Source organism: Canis lupus, chromosome 17 (genome assembly GCF_048164855.1).
Source record: "Canis lupus baileyi chromosome 17, mCanLup2.hap1, whole genome shotgun sequence".
In the NCBI taxonomy this organism is placed as follows: domain Eukaryota; kingdom Metazoa; phylum Chordata; class Mammalia; order Carnivora; family Canidae; genus Canis; species Canis lupus.
Genome location: NC_132854.1, coordinates 14,720,770 through 14,740,954, shown reverse-complemented (window position 1 = coordinate 14,740,954; position 20,185 = coordinate 14,720,770). Strand labels below are relative to the sequence as shown.

General features: G+C 39.3%; 1 protein-coding gene and 1 pseudogene across 3 annotated transcripts in view; one reads left to right on the top strand and one right to left on the bottom strand.

Moving 5' to 3' along the window:
* The window catches only part of HS6ST3 (heparan sulfate 6-O-sulfotransferase 3), a 631,086-nt gene that overhangs the window by 52,956 nt on the left and 557,945 nt on the right, over window positions 1-20,185 (top strand). The window lies entirely within an intron of this gene.
* Window positions 7,929-8,485, bottom strand: LOC140608308 (large ribosomal subunit protein eL21-like; annotated as a pseudogene).

The window sequence follows — 20,185 nt, the reverse complement described above, 5'->3', positions numbered from 1 at the left end:
GCATGCTCTACCAACTAAGCTAGCTAGGCGCCCCTTGAATTCTTTTTCAAAATTTATGATAACCTATGTAAAAAATCTAAATGTATCAAACTTTTGAGTGTGTGTGTGTGTGTGTGTGTGTGTGTGTGTGTATTCTGAAGGGAAATGTGAGTAGAGAAATTTGGATACCAAATCTATCACCATTTCCTTTTGGCTTGATGGTTAATGGGTTGATTGTATTCCTAAATGGATGCATTAGTGGCACTTAAAGATGTCCATTTAATGGGAAAAGTCCAGTAAATATTATTTTAAAAAATCACTGTATTAATTTCCTGGGGCTCCTGGTAAGTACCAGTTGGGTGGCCTAAAAATATTAGATTGATAGTCTTGCAGCTCTGGGGGTCAGAAGTCTAAAATCGCAGTGTCCACAGAGCCATGCTTCCTCTGAAATCTGTGGGAGAGAATTGACTTCTTCTTTGCCATTTCCCCACTAACTGGGCTGAGGTTCTTGTGCCTGTGGGGATGTAGGTTGTACTTCCTCTGAAAATGGTTTGAAGATGGAGCAATTGGTTCACTTTCCGGGACGTATTGTTTATCTGATTAACCTAAAGTTCTGTATGCTAATGTATCAAAAGTAAGCAAAGTGTTTAATTTGAGAATTTTACAATGTTCACAGGAAAGTGATTTCTGCCATTTGAACTACCAGTTAACAATTCTATTTTAAATTTTAATATGTTACATAGGCTGAACTTTTAAAAAGTAATGATAGGCTAAACTTGGCAAATGTAAACATTTGGAGCACCTGGGTAATTCAGTTAAGCATCTGACTCTTGATTTCTGCTCAGGTCATGATCTCAGGATCCTAGGATCTGGCTCCACAAGGAGTCTACTTGAGGATTTTCCCTTTCCTTCTGCCCCTCCCCCTGCTCTCTTTCTCTCTCTCTTTTACGATTTTATTTATTTATTTGAGAGAGAGAGAGAGAGAGAGAGAGGAGCAGAGGGGGAGGGACAAGCAGATTCCATGCTGAGCACAGAGCTGATGGGGGGCTGGACCTCACAACCCCAAGATCATGACCTGAGATGAAATCAAGAGTTGGACACTTAATCAACTGAGCCACCCTGGAGCAAACCCCTCCTCAAATAAATAAATCTTTATTTTTTTGAGGTTTTTGAAAGCAATTTTGTTTTTTTAAATTAAAATTCAATTAGCCAACATATAGTACATGATTAGTTTCAGATGTAGCATTCAGTAATTTGTCAGTCGTGTTTAAATGAGCACCTGGTGCTCATCCCATCATGTGCTCTCCTTAATGCCCATCACCCAGTTAACCCCATCCCCCCACTCTGCTCCCCTCCAGCGACCCTCAGTTTGTTTCCCAAAGAGTCTTTCATGGTTTATCTCCCTCTCTGATTTTTTTCCCATTCAGTTTCCTCTCTTTTCCCTACAGTCCTCTGTACTATTTCTTATATTCCACATATGAGTGAAATCATATGATAATTGTCTTTCTCCAGTTGACTTATTTCCCTTAGCATAACACCCTCCAGTTCCATCCACGTTGATGTAAATGAATCTTTAAAAATATGTTAATCTTTATTAATGGAAATATCATTTGAGGAATTTCCAGTCCCAATGTATATACCAAATACGCTTGATAAATGTCTGTTTCTAAGTTGTCTTAGTCAGTATTGGTTACTATACAATGGTAGTAACCAGGTAAGGGCAGCAGAAATATCAGGCTGGACGCTTAGTGGTGAGGGACACAGGGCCTAGGTTTGCATTTCTCTCCATCACCTGTGAGCTGACTGGCCTTGGCCAGATGGTTACCCATTCTGAACCCATGTTTTCTCAGTTGTAAAGTGGAGTGGCTAAAACCACCTCAACGGTTTGTTTGGAGAATATAATGATCTAAAACACTCAGCACGTTCTCTGGCACTTAGCAATTTTTCAGTGAATGGAGATGATTAATAATAATGTAATATTAAACAATGTCAGATAATTTGAAATTTAGTGTAAACATCAGTTTTAGAGGGGCAGAATTATCTGTTTTATTTGAATTCATTGAATTGTTTCAACAATGCATTAAAAGGTGGAGGGATAGGAAATAAGACAATTTGTCTTTAATTGGGTGATGTACCATGTTTGGGAAATAAACTCTTTATTTTAATTTCAAAAGATAAGTATAATTATAACAGGTGAGTTTCAGTGAAAGTAAAGACTTTTAAAACCTCTAAAATTGTCCCTCAAAGACTGTCAGAACTTGGCAAAATGTTCCTAAAATATTTTAATTTTCATTTATTAGTGATTGTGATTTTACTCTTCAACTTAGTATAACTGCAGCAAAATGTGAAGGATCCTTCTAATATTCTTACTTTTACTGTTAAATAAATTTATGAGTAAAGGATATGGCTTCCTACAAATCAGTGAAAAAATGAAAATTCTAATAGATGAACAGGTAAAGATAATGAATAGGTTATTCACAAAGGAAAAATAAAACGAGGAAATAACCATGACAGGAAAAATGTCCTCTGTAATAAGGGAAATAAAATTAATGCAGCAAAGTATCTATTTTTATTTCTTGCTTGTTGTGGTAGGAAAACTTTTTGCCACATAGCATGGGGTCTAGTGGCAGTGATACTCACCTAAGATTATTGGTGGCAGTAAAATTTAGAGGCAGTTTTAGAATATATATCAAGAGCCTTATAAATATTTATACCTGTAGACTCCCAATTCTACCTTTGGAAATTAAATATAAGGAAATAATACAAAGATAAAAAAAGGTATGTATAGGAAATGTCCATCACAATTATGTCCATCACAAAATTATGAGGACTGGAAGCAATATTAATGTACACCACCACGGAAATGGTTAAATTGGTATTTCAGTTATATTTTGTGTAGTCAACACATATGTATTACTTACATGTCTATATATGACTGTGTACTGATAGAAGTGTTAATTGAGAAAAACAATATAAAATCATACATACACCATAATTTAAGTTTAATAAAAATATGCATGGAAATAAAACTTGGAAGAGAGAACCCAAATAATGGTAGCAATTATTACCTAATAGAGGTGATACCATAAATCTTTACCCCTTTGTACAATCTCCAAATTTTGCTATAGTTAAATTTTATACAAAATGTTTTATGAAATAAAAAAAGAGTTTCTCTCCTCATTGAGATTTACTATTGGGCAAATATATTCTTGTCTTATGGACAAGTTTATTGCGGCCTCTAGGGCAAAAATTGAATACTTAAATAGGTATTAATTAGCCCTAGATTTGGTATAAGGGGAGAATGAAGATGTCAGAGGTTAATACAAATTTTGATTGGGATAATTTATACAATGAAAATTCATGTCCATGATATTCTGGCCAGTTTTTCTTTAAAAAAAGGTTAAGGACTTTTTTTAAAGGCTAAGAATGGCAGTAATTTTTAATAATGAAAAACTGATAATAGAAAAAAGATTTTTGTATATACCAAGTACTTCTGTCTCCATTGGTCATCAACATAAGTATAGTTAGTTTATCTTGGTCTGTAATTTATCATACTATTTTTCTGTCAAAATATATGAAACTTAAGATTCTGTTTAATCTTCCAAAAAGGTTTCCCTGAATAAATAGAGAGGAATTATAGACACGCTATGTTGTCTGGTGAATAAGTTAGTCATGAAAACTTATTTTTAAGCTCACCAAAGACCTCCTTTTAGCCAAACAAAAGTTACTATTTTGGTGACTGTTAGGGACTAAAATTCCACCCCCCCATGGCAAAATTCACAAGTTGGAGCTCAGCTCCCAGTGTGGCTATATTTGCCAATGGGGGCTCCAAGGAAGTAATTAAGTTTAAATGAGGTCATAGGGTGGGCCCCTGATCTGATTGTATTAGTGCCTTTTTTTAAAGAAAAATTATTTATTTATTTGAGACAAAGAGAACAAGCAGGGGGAGCTGCAGAGAAAGAGGAAGAAGTAGGCAACCTCCTCAGCAGGGAGCCCAACATGGGGCTCGATCCCAGGACTCTGAGCCACCCAGGTGCCTCTAAAGGTGTCCTTTTAAAGGAAGGCACAGGGAGCTTAAACTCTCTCTCCCTGCATTCACACACTGATTTCCTCTCTTTGGTGAGAGCTCTCCAAAACACCAACCCTGCTGGCGCCTTGATCTTAACTTTCAGCCTCCAGACTCTGAGAAAGTAAATTTCTGTTGCTTAAGCCATGTAGTCAGTCTGTGGATTTTGTTATAGCAGCCTGAGCAGACCAAGACAATGACCTCTGAAAGCATCAGGCTTTAGAGACAGGGAGAGAGCATGAGCAGGGAGGGGGCAGAGGGAGAGAGAGAGAGAGAGACTGAGAGAGAGAGAGAGAGAGAATCTCAAGCAGGTTCCATGCTAAGTGTAAAGCCCAGTGTGGGGCTCATTCTCACCACCCCGAGATCATGACCTGAGCTGAAACCAAGAGTTGGACACTCAACTGACTGAGCCACACAAGGTGCACTGTGATTTTCCTTTTATTTCTCTCTTCTCACAATATGGACCCTTCTGACCATCTGTGAAATATCTATTATTTATTGAATTTTTTTTATTTATTGAATTTTATTATGTAGGCGGTACTATTCTAAGCACTCTAGAGGTATTAACTCACTATAGAATTACAGAATCCCTTTGAGATAGTTAGGGCCATCTTCCCCATTTTACAAGTGCGTATATTGAGGACAGAGGATTTAAATCACTTGCCTAAGTCACACGGTAAATGGCAGAGCTGGGAATGGAACCCAGCAGCAGCCTGGTTTTATAGCGTGGGTGCTTTTCAGCTGTACCCTTCTTTTCTTAGAATGACTCTCTGTGCGAACAGTGGCTGAAAATCCAAAGGTGGCTTGGTGAGGATAAGCATTGCAATGAGAAATCCAAAGAGAGAAAGATGCACTGCTCTCTGATTAAGCGGCATGACAGAAGGGTATGTTTCAGAACACCTAGACCAATAGGAATGAATATGAGTTATTACAACTGAATTTCAGAATCGTAGAGCCAAGTTCCTGATGATGGTCTCGGGCAAGATCCTGCTGATTTAGGGCCGTGTTTGCCATGTTGAGGAGCATAGTTGGCTTTGAGAATACATTGAGTGTGCTCCACTAACTGGGAGATGTTGGGTTTGTTTCTGAGCTTCAGGTCCTGAACTTCATTTCCTCATCTATACGGTGATAATTCTGCTCTGCCTCATGTATAACTCATTCAGTGACTAAATGAAACAGTGGAGGAAGGCTCTTAGCATGCTGCACAGCATAAATGCAAGCAGAGTATAGGATTGCTGTTCCCTTATGAGGACAATGGTGATTGACCAGGAACCACATGCCAGGGAGCAGAAACAGTAACCTTCAGGCAGGTCAGTTTTTCCTGAGAAAATTACTTCAAGTCATTCCACCATATGGCAAGGGACTACCCTTTATTATCTGGGTGACCTTGGGCAATTACTAACCCTCTTGGAACCTCAGTTTATTGACCTGTTAAACAAGGATAGCGACATTTACTTTGATGAAGATTAAAACGTGATAATAATGTTTTTAATTGCGAACCTACTTTCTCATTTCTTTAGTAGTTGGTGCCATTTAGTAAGTGTTATTGCTGGAAGAATCTTTTGCTATGATTTTTCCAGTTTTCACTTTTTTTTAAAAAAGAGATTTGTTTATTTTAGAGAGAGAGAGAGAGAGAGAGAGAGCAGGCAAACAGGGGGAGGGGCAGCTGGAGAAGGAAGGGGAGAAAGAAAAATCTCAAGCAGCCTCCATGCCCAGTGTGGAGCCCAACACTGGGCTTGATCCCATGACCCTGAGCTCATGACTCAAGCCAAAATCAAGAGTGGGACACTCAATTGAGCCATCCAGGTGCCCCTCCAGTTTTCACTTTTATGGCCATCTTACTTGGGACTCAGTTTCTTCTTCCTGCCCTTTAACAGGATAATGAAATTATAGGTATTTTAACTCCCAAAGTTTAAAAATCAAGAGCAATTTATCAAAGAAATTATATTCTGAAAAATAACAAAGGAGAAAAAAAGAGTTTTATAAAACAAAATGTAGGCTGGCAGGAAGAGATATTTCTGTTGGTTTAAAATGAGGCAAAAACTGAGGAGGGATAGACATCAGCACTGACATTTCAGAAAGCAATGAAGTATTTGCCTAGGGACCTGTGAGATAATTTGTCATTTTGGACTTTTAAAGTAGGATTTTAAGAAAGCAGTGGTGAGCAGTTGGCTGACTTGCAAAACGGATATGTGTTCTCAAGGGAATATGTTTTCTTTGTTCAGTGGAGGCAACTTTCTCCAGACACGAACCTGAAAGGGTTGTATTTTGTGATAACATATTTATATCAGTAGGAAAAAAAGTAATCTGTTAATTACCTCTTGTTTGTGTGTGTGTGTGTATGTTACATAATGAATTATTAGTATTTAAAGGAATTTAAAAAATTACTTAGCATAAACCCTTATGTCTGAACAATATTGTATATAAACCTGACCAGACAGCTGGATCAGTTAAATAAAACGGATATTTTTGAAGACCTACTAGGAGCCAGGCACTTGTTTAGTGTGCCTGAACGGTGAGGGATATAATCCAGTCCCTTTTTTTAAAAAAAAAATTTTTTCCCAGTTCCTTTCTTTAAGAAACAGTGAAAAGAATAGGAATGAGAAGGGATAGGCCATACAGAGTTACCATGCTATCAGTGTAGTAGATATTGTAAATTACTGGCATGTACAAAGTGCTTTGGGAACGCTGAGGAGGACCTGAATATTCTTAGGAGGAAAAGAGGAAGCTTCACAAAGAACATGACGTTCAGTGGAAACTTGAGTTTACAGGGTATATGGAGTGAAGGAAACAAAATGTATAAAGGCGTGAAAGCCATGGACCACCCGGGTGATGACTCTGGTGCTTCTCCATGGTGGCTTGGCTGCATTCCAGGGGTCATAGGAGGTGAGGCTGCAGAATAAGTTTGGGAAGGGATCTCAAAAGGGCAGGGTGATTTTCATATGGGAGACAAAATGTATCTAAGTTAGGGCAAAAATGGAATGGGTTTGAGGAGAAAAAGCTAATATGGCTTTGAGTATTTCGATGTGGAGCATCCTAGGAATATATTGGGAAGAGTAGAGCAAGAAGAACAATGAGAAGCTTGAATTCTTGGAAGGAAGAGCCTAGGAAGGGACCTGTGAAGGGGACAGAGAGAGAAGGAGGGCTTGGAGAGGAACAGTCATAGAGGTAGGGAGAGAACCAGACAGGTTTAGTGTTGGTGAATCCCAGAGAGACCGTTGGGGCCGGAGGAGGTGATATTAGTCTCAGCTAGGGAGAGATCAAGTAGGATGAGAACCCAGAGACTAGTAATTAGGGGGTCGCAGGGGCCATTGCTGAGAATGATTTCAGAGAAGTGGCAGCGAAGCCAGGCTGCTTTGAGATGACAAGTGGGTGGGAGGTGAGGGGGTACAGGCGAACATATCACTTTGTTAATCCTTTTGGCAGCGAAGAGAAGGGGAAGAAGGGGACAAAAGTCCCAGGGAATGGTGGCCTCCGTGTAGATGCAGGAGACCCTGGCAAGCTTGTGTGTAATCTGAGAGCTGAAGCCAGGAGGGAGGGAACAGCAAGAGGGAAAGATTTACAGAGGAAGTTCTCAGAGCAGAAGTCAGGCTGGGATGAAGAGAGTGGTTGAGAGGATTATTCTTTTTTTGTTTTGTTTTGTTTTATTTAAATTCAAATTAGCTAACATACACATTAATTAATAATTAAATTATTAATTTCAGGGTAGAATTTGGTGATTCATCAGTTGTGTATAAAATCCAGTGCTCGTGGCATCACATGCCCTCCTTAATGCTCAACAGTTGAAGATGCAGGACACTTTTTCCTCTAAGACAGGAAAGAAAGACACAGGGACTAATGAAGGCGAAAAGGAGAATGGGCTGCGCAAATGCCCTCATTTTATTTTATTTTTTTTACAATCCTGAGGTCTTTTATTTTCTTTACAGTTATCATGCCATGAATTCATAGGGAATGGGTTCCAGCAGTTCAGGCTCCTTTCCATTGGTTCTCACAAAGTGTGCTTCTCTGGGTGGGGCAGGCTGGCACTTCAGTTGGACCCAAGTACCTTTCTCTTTGGCTTCCTTCTTTTACTGATCATTTTCCTTCACACGCTTCAGGAAGCTATCTCGGCTCTTTGAGTGTTTAATATGCTCAATGCGGACATTAATTCTCTTGGCAAGAATCTTGCCCTTAAGTTGTTTGTTTACAACAATGCCAACAGCATGCTGAGTAACATTGTAGACTCTTCCAGTTTTGCCATGGTAACATTTGTGGGGCATTCCTTTTTTGAACAGTGCCCATTCCCTTGATGTCCACAATATCACCTTTCTTATAGATTCACATGTATGTGGCCAAAGGAACAACTCCATGTTTTCTAAAAGGCCTAGAGAACATATAGCGGGTACCTCTCCTCTTTCCCTTTGTGTTGGTCATTTTGGCGAATTACTGGAAGATGGCAGTTCCGGCCAAAAGGCAAATGCCCTCATTTTTAAGCCCTCTTTCCCCAATGCTAGCATTTCCTTTTGTTTATTTTATTTCCTTTTCTTGGAATTATTTAGGCTTTTATTTGTGTTTTAAAGGAAATGGGAATACTATGCTAATAAATCGTTGCTGGTTTGCAGAAACTGGTTGCCCCCTCTAACTCTAGCATGTACTGGTCAGAGGAAAGTTTTCTGAAGGGAAGAATTCTTTTCTCATAGATTCAATCTGCGATCAGAATTAGGAAATTACTTGAAGGATTGACTGGTGTTTATGTCTTATTGCTTATACTGCAATTTTTAATAATAATTTCAGGAGTTACTAAATGCATATACTATACAAAAGAAAGAGAAAATGATACATTTTTAAGGAAGCCAAAACTACAGATACTAAGATTTTGAGTTCATTCTGTTAGGTCAAGCCACTTGACTATTTTTAGTTTATAAAAGTAGCAATTTCATACAGTTCATCCTGATGATAATATCAAACTTATGAGAATATCTGACCAAATATATTCTTTTGGTGAACACTAATGTAGGTCAGTGTCCATAGTGGGGAGGAGCCAGTACTGTGGCACCAGAAGGGACAAGGAGCTATTCTCACCTCCCTATCTTCTTAGCTGCATGACCTTGGACATATTACTTTGAATCTCTGAGCCCCAGTTCTCATTTTTAAAATGCAGTAATGATAGTACCTAATTCATAGTATTTTTATGAAGAGAAAATGAGATAATTTACATGGCTCTTACATGTAGTAAATGCTCAATAAATAGCTAATTAAATGAATAATAAGAGCAATAATAACTTAAAATCTATAGTTATGTGAGGTTTTAGTAAAAGCATCTTGTTCGTAGGAGAAGGTATATGACATGTAATGAAAATGCTGAATGGGTACAAATTAACATACACTAAATTTGGTGATGTTTATAACTTTTTGGAGTTCTTCAGAACAGCTTAAATTTATATGGTTACCCTGAGCACCTAGAAATGGTGATGCTGTGCTGACCAGTGTGTGGATGCTACTTTGTTTATAATATTAGTTATGTTCTGGAAGCTCTTAGTATGGAGTGAATGGATGAAACAGAACTCTGGGTTATTTAAAGGTTGGTTTTATTCACTATGTTATTGTGAGGGTTATTTCCTTTATGTAAGGAGATCCAAGTTGTCCCATTTATATATTTCTGACCATGGATGTGTCCTATTATATAGGAGTAAAAAGAAAGGTGGTGATTTATTTCGAGAAGACCTAAATTCTGCTACCAAGTTCCCTTCTCCTGTGACCATGAGTTCTTTAACTTCCATTTACTCTGGTTTATTTATTGGAAATGAGAATAATAATAGCTTTTCTTACAGCTCGCGGTTGTTCTGAGGACAAATAAGGGCAGATATGGTATTTAAGCATTTATTTAGCCAACACACTTTTATTTATTCTCTGATAAACAGTGTATCTGGTTTCTGCTCTCAGAGGGGACATAATCTAGTGGTGTACATGGATACACAGACAGTTGCCTTTTGGGGGGTAAATCCAATGAAAGAGGCATGCAGGCACACAAAAGAGCCCAGAGGACTGGGCTATGACTGGAAGCTTTTTAGAAAGGGAGGTGCTATTTGGGGCTGGTACAGATTCAGAATGTCAAGAAGAAGAAATTTATTTTTTCTACGCTCTAAAGCTATGATATTGAATCCTAGTTTGCATATCTTCACTTTCTTTAATTTCTTAATTCCTTGAATTTAATTTTATGAATATATATTTGCTAAATAGCATTTCTAGTCAGTGGAATAAGGGTCATCTTTCATTTTAAAAAGGTTGTTGAAAGCCTATTATATGCTGACTGTTGGGCTAGGTGCTGCTGAAATAGGGAAAGAAATACTAAGAAACCTTTGTTATCAATAAGTTGTGGCCTGGTTAGGGATTTTTTTTTTTTTCCAGAGAGAGACTGGGGAGAGGAGGAGCAGAGGGAGAGAGAGAGAGAGAGAGAGAGAGAGAGAGAGAGAGAGAGAGAATTTTAATTAGGCTCCATGCCCAGCATGGAGCCCGATTTGGGGCTTGATCCTATGATCCTGAGATCATGACCTGAGCTGAAATCAAGAGTTGGCTGCTTACCCGACTGAGCCACCCAGGTGCCCCCTGGTTGGGGATTCTAAGCATTAAGGCAGAATGAGATAAATACACCAATAGGGATATGAGTAATATCTTATGGAGGCCCAGATCATGAAATGTCCATAACATATGAAAGATTTCATAGAGGAGATGGGATTTTGTCTGGGTCTTGGCAAGTGAATGGGATATGGAAGTGAAGTGAAACCTCAGCAAAAGCAGGGAAACGTGAAATTGCATTGATTCTCTGAGTAGTTGGGATGGTTAGCGGGTGGTGATTATGAAGAGATGGAGTGGGGAGGGAGATATAGGGCTAAGATTAGGGGTTTTACCTTTCATGGTCTTTGCTAAGATTCCTACTCTGCAGTTCTTTTCTCTTGAGAGTGAAGGATCTAGAAGCACATTTTCTACACTTTTTTTTCTTAATTGAAATATACTTTAGGTAGAAGAATAACACTAAACCCAAAGATTGAGTTCTTAGCAGAATTGTTAAGGATTGCAGTGGTTGCCAGGTGACTTGAAAGGCTAGGGAAGAGAGATGGGTTAGGAGGCTATTGTCAAAATCCCCAAACAAGTAATAAAAGACCTTTAGTTCAAGACTGATGGAGATATATTGAAATTTCCTTTACCCACACAAAGCTCAGATAAGATATGTAAAAGAGAAGATTATAAAGTCAACAAATACATATCTCTGGTAGAAGAAGAACATAGATTGGGTTCAGCATAAGAGCACAAGGGAAAATTTTCTCACATGGAAGAGGAAGTCAGTAGAGAATTACAAAGGGCACCATCATTAAAGAAGATCAGAGTCACTTAACACACACAGGGATTTTCTCCCAAAGAAATAGAGACAATAGAATAGTCTGAAAAAGACTTTAAAATGAAGCTATTTAATATCTTCAGGGTGATAAATGTCTTCACATTTATAAGACTAAAGTAAGTGTTCTAAGAAATATTGGAAATAATAGAATTATTAAAATGAAAGCATAGCCAGTGGGCTAAATAACAGCCTGGAAGCAGCTGAATAGCAAACCAATGTTTTGGAAACTCAACCTAAGGAAATTCCCCAGAATGCAGCAGAGATAAAGATGTGGAAGAAATGATAGAAAATTTAAGAGATGTGGAGGATGGACTCCTAAGTTCCAACGCCCCTCTAATGATATGACAGAAGGTAAAGAGACAAAAAAGAAGGAAAAATGGGATGATGGAAACATAAAAGAAGGAGTTAAATTGTTGAATCAAATGATTGAGCATGCAAGGCACCCATCCAGTGTTTGGATATAGAGTGTGAAGATGGTTGAAGAGCATCCTAAGGTAGTGATAGTATTCCTGAATACAGGAAGAAAAAGAAAGTTGCCAGGAAAGAATTACAGTTTGGTTTTGGACCTTTTGGTTTGGAAATGTAGGGAAAATAGCTATCTGGAACTTTTTATCTAGTACTAGATTTTTACATCCCGAAACTCAGAGGCAAAGTAGGGAGGAGATCACAGAGTAGTACTTGATGGAATTCATATAATGGAAAATGAGATAAAATGTGGTGTGGATTCTGTTTGTCTTGTGATTGTTGTACTATGGTATTTAGCTTTATCAAATCAAAGTTGATTGTGATACAAAGAGTTCTGGCCCATTAAAAATTTATCACAGTTAAGATGAAAGGCATTGCATTTTGTTATCTAGCAGTTCTTTTTCAGATTTCATGTTGGGATTATGTAGTTTAGTTTATGCTTGATATGTTAATTAACCATTATGTTTGATTATTATTAATGTTTTTCCATGTAAAATGTAATGACTTTTTTGTCCTACCTATCCCCCTTCCCAAATGTATGATAAAATCATCATAGCTACTAAGTTACTCACACAAGAGGTTGCCCAAGTAATCTGATGTTAATATATATAAAACCTTACTTTGGTATCTGATCTCAGACTTCTGATAAGACTAGAATCATCACAGTCACCAAATCTTAAGAAAGGAGGAGAGTTACTGATTTATGGAGTTGCTCTTTTGTGTTTTGAGTAGCATGCTGCTTCAATAGGGCAGTGGGCATATAAGCACGATATTTTTTTCCTGTGTCATTTCCATGCATTTTGGTATGTCAGTCTTTCTGAGATAATTTTTTTTAAAACCATTACAGTATATGAGATTTTCTTTGGTGCCTGTCCAGGTGGTACGTTGCACTAGAGTCCTCTGTTCAGAAAATGCCATTGAAATAATGGCATAGGATTAATTTATAATGATATGTAATGTATCCATAGCTTAATAAAAAAACCTCTTTCTCTCCCAGCCTAGGAATATATCATTATTAAACAACTACTGCATGACATGATGTACTTAGATCATTCTGTTGTGGTAAATTCTTCTCAGCAGAAGTTCTGAATCTGCCAGTGTTGACAGTTCTTGATTCAAAAGTGTAGTTGCTAGCAGGGTTCTTTTTAGTAGAAGAGTTTAGATATATTACCCATGAATTCTTAAATATGTATAAAACTGGGAAATTTTATGGTCGTGTAGGCATTCTAAGATCCATGATTTGAGTTCTGGGGGAATTCAGTTCTTAGTGCTAATTTAGGAACCGTTCCTAGTGCTTTACTGGAGCTGTGCAGATACCATTGCAGCGAGAAGTTGTCCCCCTGTCTTGGGAAAAGGTCACTTGAGTGGGAGTAGGCTTTCTGCTCAGACTTGTTTTGTGAGTCCAGAGAGCACCTGTGAGAACTAGCCTGCTCATCTGCTTCTTTGTCACATATACACCAATTGTGTTTTGTATGTATATAAAACATTTTCTTCCAACAGGGGCATGCACACTTTCCGAGTATACTCATGCATGGATCGCCTCAAGGATTTGCAGTAATAGACTGCTTTCAAGATTCTCTACTTTTACACTGATTGTTTTCAAAAATTGCCTGAGAAAGGGCCTGCTCTGTACCTTTCTTCCCTCACTTTGCAAATAAAGGCCTACCCTTCACTGATCTGAAGTGTTACTGTGGGACATTTGCTGCAGGATGAGAACTACCCTATACACCAAAAAAAAAGATGTGCTTAGAAATACTAGTTTTGGAGGAGGACTCTTTTAATGATTACCTGAGGAAAATTAAACTTAGTGAGTTTCTTGCCTTTCTGTGTCTCACATCTATCTGATAAGGATGAAACTGAACCGTGCAACATAGGTTCGTGGAGCCAGTTCTTTCTAAGCTAACATCTGTGTTTTCCAGGACTCACAAAGTTTTAAAGATATATTGGATAGGACTGCAAATACATATTTCATGTGGTTCCTTTTGAATTCAGCGCAGTGCTCAATATGATAGTTAAAACCTATTTTATCAGCGTGTAGCATGAAATCCTCATTTCTGTTAAAATTGATTTTATTCTTATTTTGTCTCAAAATATTTAGTATTTCGTATCTTCTATTAACAAAAAATTAACTCTTAAAATTTGAAACTTTGGGCCGACAAGTAAAAACTATGTACAGGGACTGCATTCATATTTTAGAAGAAATGTGAGTGGAATATTTTGAAAAACACTGAATAAAGACCTCCTTGAACCATCACCTGGGGTTCATGGCCCCTTATTCCTGTAAGCTTACCTCTGCAGATGCAGTGCACATGCTGCTTTTAGAGCCTCATGGCTTACCCAGTGTTCCCTGAGATGGCTTGTCCAGGAGGGCATCTGAAGCTCACTATTGGTTTGCAGAAGGCAATGTCAGGGGGTGGGTTTCCAGGAGATGCTGGGCTCATTTCAGAGCTTCCCTTCTGCGGGGCTGGATATCACAATAGGCACGTGACTACTCAATACTGCTGGTTGTGCTGTGGTCACAATTGCTGCCAACATCTCAGTGGCTTACAGTTGCCAGAATGTATTTCTTGTTTGTGATGTGAGTGCATACAGTGGATTCACTGACTGTGGCTATTGTCTTCACTTGAGAATCGAGGTAGATGGATCGGCTTCTATCTGGGGAGGAGGAACCTGGGCAAACTATGGGCTAGCTCCCACAGCTTTGGCCTGGAACCTGCATATCTCTTCAGTTTCCTTTTCATTGGCTGGAGCAAGTTCATAGTACCAAACCTGGTGCCAGGGGGTGTATGTGAGGAATGTAGGCCTCTCTTAGGGAGGGTCAGTGGATATTGTCAAAGAATTTACACTGGACAAAGCTAAAGAGGCAAGGAAGACTTTATCCAAGGACATGGCAATAGAGGAGAGACCTGAATAGAGTCTGCACTCAACTCCACTGAAACAAAGGCCCAGGGAGGTTTGAAGAGATGGAGGGTAGGGTGGTCATTGGTCATCTGTGTTTGCTCTTTGGCCTCACAGAAAGGAAAAGTAATTTTTCTCATATCTTTATGCTAGGAGATAGTTTGAAAATTTGAAGCAAGGCACCCACCTAAGTAAGACTTCTATTCTCAACCCCACCTCCCACAGAAACCAGGAGACAGGAGCCCTTTCTTCTTTGCTGATGGCATTTCAAAGAGGTGGCTCCCAGATCCTTGAGAAGCCATTCCTGGGTTGTAAAACTGGCAAGAGAATTTTAAAAAGGTTTACACCCAAAAGGGGCAGAGACGGAATCCACAGTTACAGGTTTTCTAAAGTAAATGCTTCTAAGATATGGCAGGTCAGGGGCCTTGAATCAGGAAGAAACCTGGGTAAAGTTTGGTCAAGTCTGAGGGGAACCTGGAGGACATTTTGGTCTGTATTTAAGAACAGTAATGTAGTCTGCCACAGGGTAGGGGTGTGTGTGTGTGTGTTTTTCTTTGTGTGTGTGTGTGATTTTCTTTGTGTGTGTGTGTGTGATTTTCTTGATAGCAGCCACTGAAACCAATGTTAGCTGCCTTACGCGGAAAAATGCCTTTTTGAAGACTTTTGGCCTATGAGGGTGGGGGCAGGGCACAAAACTGATGAGAACTGAAGAACCAGATCTGAAGAACATATATCACAGGTCCTGAAAGGCAGTCCCTCCTCTCAAAAGAGGGTGGTAAACAGGGGTGGTAAAGTCAGAACTTTGTCACTGCTGGGCAAAAATGTAGCTGCCACCAGACACTTCTGCAGCTGCTGTGAAAAAAAGCTGGCCATAGCAGCTTTTTTTTTCAGGCTTGCTCTAGTATTGCTGGAGTTAGGGTCTGGGCTAGAATATTGGATTGGTAGAGCTGAGACTGCACACCTTGGATCATGAGGAGGACATTATCTCCCTTGCACATCTGTGCCCTGGCCCCTGGCTAGTTGGGAGTGGATGAGCTCCAAACTTTGGCTTTGGTAATAGGAAGTGGGAGTTATGAGTTCCAGCAAAACTAAACATAGCTAGAATTATCCTCTTACCCACCTGTCCGAAGAGAAGGTTGGATGGACAAAGCAAGATGAAACAAAGAGGAAACATGCAACCACTCACATCCACTCCTGGAGGATGGAGCAGTTGTGGAGAAAGTTGTAGAAATTATTTACCCATCTCATCTGTGGGACCCTTTGATGGCCATCAGGGCTTTGACTACCCAATTCCCATTGTAACTGCCTGGCTCCTTTTGTAGGGCTCTGAGTGGTTGGTAGACAGAAACTCTCTGTCCTCCAAGTTCCATGCAATAAGATGAAGTGAGTAGACAGTTGAGGCTTTCAAAACCCCTTATGTCTATCAGTTAGGAATATGAAAATCTCCCTTAACATGCTATAGATTTCCTAACTTATTTCCTTCAAAGGAGATGCAGGGGGGCAGCTACAAAAACGAGAGTTTAGGACCCTGCTCCTTATCTCTCTGAGCTCCAGGTTCCCATGAGATCAATGGAGTTTTCATGCATCTTTTGCAGAGAGTTTTGGAGAATGTATCAAATAATGTCTGTAGAGTGCACAGAGCTGGTGTGTTAACATGGTAGCTATTATTAAAAAAAAGGGACATCTTTAATTCTTCTACTTTCCCTTCTGCCAGACTTATTTTGCCACAGCCTATCACAGTTCCAGTATTTGTTCAGGAGGAAGGACAGAAGTCTATTTTTGAATTGGCTTCTGGGGGCTGCAGAGTGCCATGTGCTCTCGCTCTATCTTTCCTTATTGCCTGAGGATCTCCCATGTGACTCGCCTGGCCTAAATCAAACAGGGCCAGAAGAGGCCTGATGTTGTGCAGAACAGATTGGAGCATTTCTGCCAGGCTTCTGGGTCATTTACTGAGCCTCAGTGCTTTGCAAACATGAAGCATCTTGAGGAAGGGTTTATTAGACAATTTTTACTATGTCCTCACACTAATGCTGCATTAATTCTGCTGAATCGTGCAAGTACCCAAGTGTTTCAGGAATAGGTAATTAATTGAAATGTTGTATGCAAGTGTCATGCATGTGAGTATGTGAGGATTTTTATGGAAATTATTAACGTTTCTATGAAAATTCTCTTTGGATATATATATTATATATATGTATATATGTATATTATATATATATATATATATGCCTAACGTGTGGTATCTCTGATATATAAATATACTGTGCATGCATGTGTGTGTGTATGTGTGAAATGCTTGATGATGATTAAGATTTTATTGGTGTGGGCTTATATTATAAAGCTGGAAGTTAATACGGAGAATTTTTCCAAGTGTTGTTAAAACTTAGCACCATTTTTTTTTTTTTCAATTTAAAAGAGTAACTGTCTTACAAAATCGAGCAAATCAGAGGCTTTATTGGCAGCAATATTGTTTCTTAAATTCTGGTTGCCTTGGTTACTCTTGGAATATTAAAATAATCTGGGCCTTTAGACAGTTGAGGACTAGTCTGCTATTTATTTTGGGCCCATGATAGCGCTAATTAAGCACTCTGTGGGGCAAGCAAGGAGGAAATGTATATGCTGTTTAGGGGGAAAGAGGACTGTGGCAGCCGGGAGTTTGGATAATTTCTGAGCCCCCAAAGAAAATAGCATCATTGATAAGGAGGATCATTATCTTTAAGACCTATGTGAATTCTTTCTTGGATGTTTCTGGTGCACAAAGGCACATCCTTGATCAGTTATGTGAAGTTACTATTTTGGAATAGAGAGGAAGGAGAATCTACAGATCCTAATCAACTTCTATTATTTTTTTCTTTTTCTCTACCCCCACCCCTTTCTCAGAGGTAAGCAGTGCTGACAGTGGCCAGGGTCCCAGGGCACTTCTGAAGAGGGAACGGCTCTTCCATGATTGTATAAGGCCTGCTGTTGTACCCGGCACTGTGATTGGCTGCAACCCTACCCTAGAATCAGAATGTCACAGTTGAATGAAACATACAAGTTTACTGTATGTTTCAGCCCACGTTTTTCAGATCCAGTGACCGATGATCAGAGAAGTGGGATTTCCATTTTGAGTTCCGATTTCCAGAGTGGTGTTTTTCTCTCTTTTAGACTGAGGACAATCCTACCCTTTCCATGTAAATCAAAGTCCCATATTTAAATAACACTGCTGTAGGAAAATTGTTCAGTAGTGTTGAAATTTTAGAAGTTGTCTTGGAAGAGTTATGGAATCACAGAGTGGAAAGGAACCTTGTGCAAGTATGTCATCCATCATGCTACCTCCAGGCTCCAACAGGAGTGTTTTTAATACCACACATGCTCTCTGCTGATCTCATCCCAACGATGAGTTCTCAAAATGTGTATGTACACAATGTGAAGAGAGCAGGGCTCAGGAGCAAGGGTATCTGTCTTAATAAGCCAATTTGGCTCATTTTGTTTGTTTCTGTTAGCCTACCTGGTGAAAATGCTTGCTGGAGACTGGAAGCATAGCTATGAGGAAAAATGAGATCTTGCTGATGATAAAAATGAAACTACCTGATTTGTATTTTAGAGTTTCCATTGATAGCATTTCAGGACCATCACATGATCCATACTGATAACTTTAATGTTTAATTGATTAGCAGTTAATGTCGAGAGTAAGCAACACAGGAAAGAAAAAGGGAATGATGGTACTTCTGGGTGCCGTGTTCTGTCTGTCCGTCACTTAGACTCAGGTGTATCATTATCACTGTCTTACAGATGAGGCCACTGGGAAGCAGGAAGTTTCCATGCCCTTCTTAAGGGGACACAGCTAATCAATGGGGATGCTAGGATTTGAATCTGGCCTGCTGCCTCCAATAGAAGAGAAAACTTTAAGTGGAGAAGAGCAACTTGATATGGGTGCAGTTCAGCCTACTTACATTTACTTCCTCTTGCCTAAAAATAAGCCATTTCATGTGATCCTGTTAGTGAGCTTCTCCTGCTGGAGCAAAGATGCAGCCAAGGAATTTCCTTATGTCTGCAGATCTCCTGAAGTTTAAAAATGGTGGGAGAAGTGTGTGTGTGTGTGTGTGTGTGTGTGTGTGTTTGTGTGTTTAAGGCTAGCAACTGGAGAAAAGCCGATGAGTAAGGAAAAACTAAAGACACGATTGATAAGGACCTTGCTGGGACTGTGAGGGGGAACTCAGTGCTGTGGAGTAGGGAGATGGGGGTGAGGAGCCAGTGCATCCACTTAACTGTGTAGCTGATACACATAGAAATGGTTGAAATGCTTCATTATTTTGGAAACCTAAAAGAATGCAAAATGATGAAGCAAGCAGTAGATGGACAGCAAAGGAGGCCTTGGCATAGCACAGAAACTAGGTAGACGCAAATGAATTGAATCTGAGAATAAGAATGATTAACTAAGGGGCTTATTTTGTATGCATGCATATGCACCTGCATGTGGTCTAGTGAGATTATATTAAAATCGTTAAAAACAGAAAAAGATTGGGAAAGACATAATAGCAGACCAAGCTGTGGCAAGGGAGATGTCAGTATATCTACAGATAGATTAGATGAATATCTTTTAATGAAGAAACTTAGACCTTAGGTTTTTGGTTAAGACCGCTAAATCACCTAGTTTTAGGATCAGCTTACGATAGGAAATATGCAGATATCTAATTAAAAAGCCAATATTATATCTATTAAGATGAAACCTTCCAGAAGGTGGTTGAGGGCAAAGTACCAATGACAAGAAATGCTGCCTTTCTAGCTTTCTTACCAGTCTTCATCCATTGACCCCTGCCCATCCCTCCCCTCTTGTATCTATCCTGTCGAGTAGCTTCCTGGTTCAGAGTTGACACTGTGTGTTTGAAATGCCTTTCTTTCCTTTCTTTCTTTGGCCGCAGGCAAGGATGGCCTAGGCTGTGGGCATTGTTCCCATGGGATCAAACACCCTCCAAGAGCTGCATTTCACACTTGGATTCCACATCCTTGCTTGCTCAGCCCTCTGGTTGCTCGGATATCTCTTCTTGGACACTAGTCTTCTCTCAGTGGGCCTCCAGGACATCTCACAGGATATTAGGATGTCTTGGCAAATTATGTGTTTTGTTTTCGGCTCAACATGTGATCTTGCGGTTTGTCTATAGCTTGTACAGCAGAGGTTTCCAAACCTCACTGATTCACGGAGCCCTTAGTTGTCAGTAATATTTTCCCTGGGGGCCCCAGACATAAACCAAGCAAATAAACTTAATGGTTCTGCTTATGAAGTGGTTAGGTTCAGACAGTTTAATGAATATTTATGTCCTAACTATTGTATCTGTTAAAAAAAAGTTCATTCATGTAGGTAGAAAGAAAAAATATTTTAATTCTTATAAATGGAATATTATTGAGCAGTGTACAACTTC